Below are 10,293 nucleotides of genomic sequence, written 5' to 3'. Positions count from 1 at the left end.
GGCCGCCGCGCTCGCCGCGCGTCCCGGTCCTCGCGCGCGCTGTTCTCTGCCTCCACGCGGGGAACCGCCGCCCCGCCGCTCCCTCCGGTCTCTTCCCCTGGGGAAGTTTCCACAAACGGGAGCAAAACTGCTTTGTGTATGCTCTCGGGGCTGGTGGCTTTCTCCCTCCTCACTCCCTGCTTTCCTGTGCTCTCGTCCTAGACAATCGGGCTCGCCAGAAGACGCCCCCTGGGGACCCTAGGGGCGGGGTGGTTGAATGGCCGCCAGGTTCTCAGATTCAGAAGTCTCCTTCAACTAAGAGAACCTGAAGTTCTTTTACAAGTTAGCGAGTGAGACACCTGCACGGCATCGGTTTGTAGGACGCGAGTTAAATAATAACCCAACTTGTAACTTTCCGGCGCGTTACCTGCCAATTCCCTTTCCCACCTTGCCTAATCTAATCGGAATCCTACTTTTTCTAAGTGAAACCTGATTCTTTAGGTCCCGGGCTGTTCACAGACTTCACTAGTTCCAAGCCACTTGGATCCCAGGGAGGCGATGTAAGAGGCTGTGAAGTTAGAATAAGAAATGTAGGAAAGATTTAGACAACTTACTTTAATTCTATGACTTTAATAACCTGCCACATTAATCCGTCTGAGGGCAGATGTCAGGCGTCAAAAAATTAATACTGCGGTGAAAAGCTTAATTGTTACTTTTTCAACACCCCTAAATTACCCCATCTTTAAAATGACTATGGTAAAGCCATAGGTCTCCCTAAATACAGGTGTCATATTTAACATTGAACGTCTTCTGTGCTTCCTCAGTTAGAGACCAAGGTTACATCTTGCTTAGGGTGAGCTGAATTGGTGCAGTGGACGAATGGTCCTGTTAGTCATTTGGCCAAGAAGATCTTGCCTGGTTCTCTTGAGGACAACTGCTAAAGAAGTGGATAGTAGTAATGAACATGCAATGAAAGCTCTAGGAAAGACCAGGACTTTGCCCACTGAGTTTATATACAAAGATCTCTAAAGTTTTTGAAAGATAATTAGAAGCAACCCAGAAAGTTGTTAGGAGGAAAATTCATTTTCCAACCAAAACATTGATAAAAACTGAAAATGAGTGTGTACTTAGTCACGTGAGCATTGTGGAACGGTTGGGGAAGAGCAACTCTCATGCTCAGGTCTTTGAGAAGAAATTGATGCTGAACTAAGGAAGTGTATACTCATGCCTAGGTGACCAACAACTGTATATTGATTTTAATGTCTGTCAAGAGGCAGACTCCATAAACAAATGTGAGGCCTCTGGCGAAGAGCTTTATGCCAAAGTACACCTGCTCACCTCTTCAAAGGCTGTCCCACCTCACCCCAAAGAACTTTTAAGGGCTTTTTCAGGAACATTAAAAGTAAATATGACTCCCATTCTGTCATGTAAATTTCTGTTTTGACTTTGAATCATGAAGTGGGATTATGAAGGCGGGAAAATTCTTGGAACCAAGATGGAAAACATGATGCTGTCAAGAGCAAGGTCGTAGATTTGAATCAAACACTGATCATTTAGTCTCCCATAAAGAATAACTGCTGTATAGTCACAGACCAGGTATCTGTCCCTGCTTTGCAAGTAGTTCTAAGTTGACCACTTGCGAGAGTGGATGACTCAGTGCAGATACATCATTTCTACCAGGAAGTCAGTTTAAAGTAGAATGTCCATGATTAGCCCCAGAACCTGCCGTCTACTAATGATGCCAAAGTGGTCTTTGGCGTCATTTTTATGTATGAAGAACAGAACAGGAATATGTTTGAAATATGTAAAAAGCATTAGATTTTATTTATAACTTAATATTTCCATAAACAATTGAATGAAGTTCTTAAAACTCAGAAGTGAATGTATTTTAAAACTAGTCAACTGATGTGTAATTTCCCTGAAAACCCATCACATTACTGTATTTTAAATAGAAATTTGGTGCAGGGAGGTTCTTAAAACATATACCAGGTTTGTTTCCATACATAAGGAATACATTCAGTTGGAGACCTTAAAATAGGAACAGAAAGGAAAAATAAATAAAAAATATAAAAATAAAACAGAAAGGAAAAATAAGAGTCTACTATTTTTAAAGTATACACAGCTATCTCAGATGTGTCAGGGTTTCTCAACCTCAGCACTATAAGGGTTCTTCAAGAAAAATACACGGAATTTTAGAAGTTTATTTCTGGTACAAAATATAATTTGAAATTCATGTATAGTTTTTTATGATATGTATTTTCCATGAACTGTTTGAAGACCTCCTCATATGTTGTGCCAGATAATTATCTTTATAATAGAGGTAATATCTCCTTATGCTATGGTTTGAATATTTGTGTCCCACCAAATTTATATTTTGGAACCTAATCCCCAGAGTGCTAGGGACCTAATTCCTCAGTGTGATAATATTAAGAGCCTTCAGATTTACAGGGTGATTAGGTCATGAGGTCAGTTCTCATAAATGGAACTGGCATCTTTCTAAAAGAGCCTGAGGGAGCTTATTCACCCTGAGGACCCAGCCAAAGGCGCTGCCCTTAAAGCAGAGAACAAGTCCTTACCAGACACCTAATTTACTAACACCTTGATTTTGGACTTCCCAGCCTCCTGAACTGTGAGGAATAAGTTTTTGTTGTTATAAGCCTCCCTGCCTAGTAGATGTTGTTACCACAGCTGAAACAGAATGAGAAACCCTGGCTAGTACTCACTAGATGCCAGTAGCATGCCCACTCCTAAAATCTTGACTACCTAGAAGATCTCCAGACATTGTCAAATGTCCCCTGGACAGCAAATCACTGTTTTAGATAAACTGAGTATACCAAATTGTCATTTTCTAAGCAAATTATCACAGTGGTTATTTGCTTTACAAAGAGCTCCTATAGGGTTCCGTCGCTTACTCATAAACCCTTTGAACATGTAAGAGAAGGGTATAACATGTGGCCAGAGCCTTGAAGGAAAAAGTGCTAGATTTAATTCTTGCCTCCTAAGGTTGTTTTGTTGTTGTCGTTTTTAGGTTTTTGCCAAAAGGCATACACATTACCTGGAGAGAGACAGAGAGAGAGGGAAAGTGAGAAATCACTTCTCTGGGAGGATGGCCATGTTGCATTCCTTACTCTTGACACTTTGGACACACACAGGCACCTGGTGTGATTTTCAGGCCACTGGGTCTGGGGCTCCAAACGCTGTTGGCCATATGGAAGTCCAGCACCTTAGCCACTATACCACCTGCTGGGCCTCCTCTAAGATTTTTTTTTTTTAATCTCTGACTTTGCATTGATTTAAACTCTTGAGTCTCAATTTCCTTGGGTACAAAAATCAGCATCATAATAGCTTCTCTGTCTCTTAGGACATGATTCTTATGGAAAGGATTTAGGATTATAGCTGACATAAGGTAGGTATTCAACAAAATGGAAAACACCATCATCATCATTGTTACTGGCCAAGATTCATAACAAAATGCATCAGACAAAGATACAATAATCACAGTAATGAACTTTATGGATTATAAACACCCCGAAGAAAGGAATGTTTGATCCCTGTCTTCCCTGCATGTCCCAGTACCTCAAATAACAACTAATAGAGTACACTAGGTAAACATTTCTTTCATGAAAAGAGTTTTTAAATGTATTAAAACATGTTTTAATGCTTCAGAATGACTCAGCAATGTCAAGAGTGGATTAGATGGGAGGAAACTGGAGGTGGAGAGATCTTTTTGGAAGTCTTTGCAATAGTCAAGTAAGAGAAATGCATATGTGAATTAAGTCATGATATTGAAGATAATGATGAGGGGGTAGATTTTTAAATTATTTGTGGAACAGAGAAATGAAACTTGATGACAGATAAGATTCTTTAAAAATCAGATTACCCCAATGCATGTAAAAAATAGATGTACACAAATGCAATTTATAATATGTTTTAGAAAATTATCTGTTGAAGGAATGAGATGTTTTGATTGACAGATGGTCTTTATCCCATGACTAACCTGTAATCTAACAAAAGAAGTCACTGCCACTGTATGGTGGGAAATAGCCAGATGTTCTCAAGTATGGAAAAAAAATCTATCATCATATTTGCGGTTTCCAACTCTCTCAAACATACCATTCTGATAACTCTGAGGGAAAAGTTATGAAAGCACTAAATTTTGACATAAAAGTTTGCTTCAAAAGAATCCTTTTGTTGTTGTTGTTGTTAAGCTGATGACAGGGAATGGACTGTGGAAAGAACACGGACTTTTTATATCAGTCATAGTCAGATTTAAATCCCTATTCTGCACTTACTAGCTGGTAGCCTAAACTTTTCCTGCTCTGTTTTCTTAGAACAGGTATAGTCATTTTTGGATTGTAGGATTATAAGAATGAAATGAGCTGATATGTGTGGCTTTAGAATTTCTGATTCTGGGAAGGACTCAGGAGAAAGTGGGTATTATAAGCTGAATTGTGTCTCCCAAAAGGTTTAAAGTCTTAACCCCAGGTAGTTATGAGTGTGACCTTATTTGAAAATAAGGTCTAAGTGCTTGAGGGAAAGTGAGAAATCACTTCTCTGGGAGGATGGCCATGTTGCATTCCTTACTCTTGACACTTTGGACACACACAGGCACCTGGTGTGATTTTCAGGCCACTGGGTCTGGGGCTCCAAACGCTGTTGGCCATATGGAAGTCCAGCACCTTAGCCACTATACCACCTGCTGGGCCTCCTCTAAGATTTTTTTTTTTTAATCTCTGACTTTGCATTGATTTAAACTCTTGAGTCTCAATTTCCTTGGGTACAAAAATCAGCATCATAATAGCTTCTCTGTCTCTTAGGACATGATTCTTATGGAAAGGATTTAGGATTATAGCTGACATAAGGTAGGTATTCAACAAAATGGAAAACACCATCATCATCATTGTTACTGGCCAAGATTCATAACAAAATGCATCAGACAAAGATACAATAATCACAGTAATGAACTTTATGGATTATAAACACCCCGAAGAAAGGAATGTTTGATCCCTGTCTTCCCTGCATGTCCCAGTACCTCAAATAACAACTAATAGAGTACACTAGGTAAACATTTCTTTCATGAAAAGAGTTTTTAAATGTATTAAAACATGTTTTAATGCTTCAGAATGACTCAGCAATGTCAAGAGTGGATTAGATGGGAGGAAACTGGAGGTGGAGAGATCTTTTTGGAAGTCTTTGCAATAGTCAAGTAAGAGAAATGCATATGTGAATTAAGTCATGATATTGAAGATAATGATGAGGGGGTAGATTTTTAAATTATTTGTGGAACAGAGAAATGAAACTTGATGACAGATAAGATTCTTTAAAAATCAGATTACCCCAATGCATGTAAAAAATAGATGTACACAAATGCAATTTATAATATGTTTTAGAAAATTATCTGTTGAAGGAATGAGATGTTTTGATTGACAGATGGTCTTTATCCCATGACTAACCTGTAATCTAACAAAAGAAGTCACTGCCACTGTATGGTGGGAAATAGCCAGATGTTCTCAAGTATGGAAAAAAAATCTATCATCATATTTGCGGTTTCCAACTCTCTCAAACATACCATTCTGATAACTCTGAGGGAAAAGTTATGAAAGCACTAAATTTTGACATAAAAGTTTGCTTCAAAAGAATCCTTTTGTTGTTGTTGTTGTTAAGCTGATGACAGGGAATGGACTGTGGAAAGAACACGGACTTTTTATATCAGTCATAGTCAGATTTAAATCCCTATTCTGCACTTACTAGCTGGTAGCCTAAACTTTTCCTGCTCTGTTTTCTTAGAACAGGTATAGTCATTTTTGGATTGTAGGATTATAAGAATGAAATGAGCTGATATGTGTGGCTTTAGAATTTCTGATTCTGGGAAGGACTCAGGAGAAAGTGGGTATTATAAGCTGAATTGTGTCTCCCAAAAGGTTTAAAGTCTTAACCCCAGGTAGTTATGAGTGTGACCTTATTTGAAAATAAGGTCTAAGTGCTTGCAATCAAGTTAGGATGAGGCCAGACTGAATTAGAAGAGGCCCTACTCCACTGACTGGTGTCCAGAGGTAACTTGGACACAGAGACAGACAGACATACACACACCGATAGATCACATATAGATTGCTAGATGGTGGAGGCAGGGATTGGAGTACTGTATCTATAAATCAAGGAACAGCAAGAATTGCTGAGAACCACTAGAAGCAAACTCTCTCTCAGAACTTCCAGTAGAAACCAACTCTGATAACATTGATTTCGAAGGTTTAGCCTCCAACTGTGAGAGGATAATTATCTGTTGTCTTAAGTCACCCAGCTTTTGGTACTTGGTTATAGCAGCCCTAAAAAAGTAATTCAGTGGGATTACAGGATTTGTCCTTCTGCCAATTGCATTTTATTTGGACCGGCTTTATCAACGAACAGTAATGAAAATTACCCACTGCTCTGGAATCTCCACTCTGGCAAACCCTGGACTTTCAACTACAACACACTTAAATGGGGGGAAAAAAAAAGAACTTGCAAACATGTTTTTGGGCCGTCAGGAAAGTCATGATTCATTTTTGCATAGAAGAACAGAAAAATATATCATGACTTTTCCAATGACCTAATAAATATCTGAATGTATGTCCAGCAGAGATGTCAAATGTCCACCTAAAAAAAGGCATTCAAGAATATATGAAACCTTTGGGACCAGCAGTTAGCATAATGGCTATGTCGCTGGACTCCCATGTGGTCAACAGTGGTTTGAGTCCCAGACCCAGTGACTTTAACTCACGCGAGGCGCGTGTGTGTGTGTGCCCAAGATCCCGAGAGGAGAATGGAGGAGAAGGGATTGTAGTGTGGTCATCCCCCCTGGGGGGTGATTTCTCGCTTTCTGTCTCTCTGTCTCTTTCTGTCTTTCTAGCGAGTGCACGTGCCCTATGGCAAAAACCTTTCAAAGAAAAAAAAAAGGAATATATGAAACCTTTCAACTTTGAAGACCAAGCCATCTTACACTTATGGTAGCAGTGTCTTTGTGCTTTCTAATGACATAGCTGATGCTAACTATTATCCAAAATCCAGAAGTGGTGTAATTCAATTTTATTAGGCTTAACAAAACTGAATTTTAGAGTGTTATTAGTATCTGTTTCCCAACTATAAATGGAAAGAAGTTTAAGTCTATTTTAAACCAAATTGTTGCAAAAACATACTTTTATATTTATCACATGTGATTTAAGGGATTATACGTACATGAATTATAATTTCCAGATATATAGTTTTATTTATTTTCCAAGCAGCTTTTGAAATTGGCTTTCTATTGCATTTTATATTACATGCAAAAATGCTCTTGTGACAGTTAATGCCTCTTCATTAATCTCAGAAGTTTCTGGTCATGATTTCAGTCGTGATAGAGAAAGGGCTTTCTAGAAGCCCTACTATCTCTACCAAAGGGAAGGACGTCTATATTTAGCAAGAGTTGTCCTTGTCTAAAACACCAGAAGGCATTATAGTCCTCTGTGTCGTACACAGATTTCTTTTATGCTATCATCTGTCTTAAACCTGTTAATCCCATTCCAAGCAGAATGACATAAAAATATAATTTAGATCAATTTGATTCTTTCACACTACCTCTATTAAAGAACAAGACGGATCCATTCTTTTACACAAGAGACAATACTTCCTGAAAATATTTGCTCATCCTTCTCAAATTCTTCCAAATACCAAGGATGTATCAAGGTATTTTAATTTCTATTAAAAAATCCTTCCACCAAAACAATCTACAAATCATAAACACTCATCCATCTCAGTCTCTCTGACTTCCCCTGACAAGTTCAGATCTTTATCAGGAGAGGTGTCTTGGACTACCCGTGTTCCCTAAAACAAAGGAGGGTCAGGAACTGACCTGGCTTGTAAAGAATGAGGTATAAATAAAACACAATTTAACTTACTAATATTCTTTTGTTCAGTAAATATATATATTTATTTGTTTGTGTTTGGTTTTGCCATGGGGTGTGCATGCACACCAGAAGAGACAGAGACAGTGAGAGGGAAAGTGAAAAGTCACCCTCCACCCCCAGAGGGAAAGGTCACACCACAATCCTTACTCCTCCATTCTCCTTGGAATTTTGGGCATGCACGCACATGTGCCCACATGATTTTCAAGCTGCCAGGTCCAGGACTCAAACTGCATTCGACCATGTGAGAGACCAGTGCCTTAACCACCTGCTTGGCCCACTGCAAAGCCTGCTGATCCCCAGTAGATATATTTTTAACAGCTATGAAATATATAGCACTTTGCCAACTACTGTGAAAAAATAAAAGCTAAAACTATCTCAGTGTTTAGTTGTATGACCTAGGACTGGCCGCATAGCACAGTGCTTAAACACTGTTTATAGAAAGCTGTATCCCATGTGGCCAATTGTAGTTCCATTCCCTGCCTGGACAGCCTGAAACTTGCCAGGCATATGCACCAGTGTCCAGGATTAGATAGGCATGAAGACTGGAAGGGGCTAGCGTACTGACTAGACCCTAAGGAGGGTGCTCACATCTCTCTTTCTCTCTCTCAAATATGCACATATGCTCTATCATTAAGAAAGGGGAAAAATAATTGTAAAACCCATTTATCCAGTGTCCAGGCTTCTGGAGCCCCAGCTACCCCCAGAAGTTACTAAAATTTGTGAACACATTAAGGAGAATAGTCAAAGCCAGAGGTCACAGAGATGTAATGTGACCATTTGCTAATCAAAGTAACTTCTTTTACTACCTCCTGCAACATCTCAAACAAAACCAGAAAACACATCCCATGTTGTGGCACAGCACAGTAACATGGTTCCAAGCAAGGCTGGAAGCCATGTGTAGTCTCAGGTTCAGGATTCCGGGTTGGCCTGCACACAGGACCCCAAGGTTCTGGGAGCTGGAGGTGCTGTGGAAAGGGGTCAACTGGGTGACAAGATGTTGTCAAGAGTTCTCTCTCTCTCTCTCTCTCTCTTTCTCTCTCTCTCTCTCTCTCACTTTCTCCCATGTGTATTTGCACTCTTTATCATTAAAACACAAACAAACCTGGGGCTGGTAGGTGGCATAGGGGTTAAGGTGCTAGACTTCCACATGGCTGACTGCAGTTCAAGTCCCAGACCTGGAGGCTTTCCTTCTCAAGTTTCCTTTCTCTATCTCTCTCTCTATGTCTCTCTCTGTCTCTGTCTCTCTCTGTTCAAATTAAAAATAATAATAAATACTTTTTACAGAAACAAACCTATTCCCTTCTGGTGATAAAGTCAAGAATCCCAAGCAAAATGGCAGGAATGGTAAGAAAATAAAACTGAAAACCACATAAAAAAGAGGAGAGGGCAGAATGGGAACTGAGGGAAACATTCAGAGGTAGACATCTTTGACATTAGGCACTTAAGAGAGGACAACAGAAATGGCCTTGAAGAAAGGAAAGAATATTGGAAGGAAGTTCAGGATCAGGGCCCAAACCCACATCAAAGGAGACAGAGTCCAGGTGCATGCACATATGTCTACACAGTGTGAGCATTGAGACCAAGTCTCACCAAAGAGTGCTGGCCCAGTACGGTGCATTGTCATGCCAGAAAGCCAGCTCAGTGTTGCCAGATCTTCCCATGGTTTCACAAGAAGCCAACAAAACCGATTTTATGTGAAATTTCTCAGTTTAAATATTGGCCCAATTTTATAAAACACTGTACAAAATCTGATATCATATATGTAATGTTTAAAAACAGAAAAATAACACTATATACAGTCTTTGAATAAATACATAGTGAAATATGGATTGGAATGATAGACTCCAATGCTAGTTTTTACAATGGAGAGGGATTAATTGAGGAAGAAAGGGGAAAAGGACACAAAGGACTTCTATTGCATCTGTAATGTTTTATTACTTTAATAAAAATCTGTAATAAATATGGCAAAATGATAAGATTTGTTAGACTGGCGGGTAGGTTCATAAGTTTTTATTATATTATTGTTCCTGCTGTTCTGTATGCTTGAAATATTTCACAATTAAAAAACAATAATACTTTACAGGTTAAACAAAACCTGTGCAGCCCACATCAGTCTGGTGGCATGCCATCTGCAGGCTTTGCATAATATACTTCAATGGGCACCAAGTGCACGTTCTGTTCAGACCAGGGAGAACAGCATTTTGGTTCTCCCTAGAGTATGGCACAGATAACCCAAGTGGCTTTCAACCTTGTTGGCCATCAGAATCCCCTGTGCAATTTGGGCAAAATCCTCAAGCCTGGGTCTCACCTGTATGAGGGATCTTCAATAAATTCATTGAAAATGCAAACTGTGCAAAAACTACTCATGATATTTCAAATTTTTGCCTCAAAATAA

The sequence above is a fragment of the Tupaia chinensis genome, unplaced genomic scaffold (genome assembly GCF_000334495.1).
Source record: "Tupaia chinensis unplaced genomic scaffold, TupChi_1.0 Scaffold000381_1, whole genome shotgun sequence".
Classification (NCBI taxonomy): domain Eukaryota; kingdom Metazoa; phylum Chordata; class Mammalia; order Scandentia; family Tupaiidae; genus Tupaia; species Tupaia belangeri.
This window is presented reverse-complemented; position numbering follows the sequence as displayed.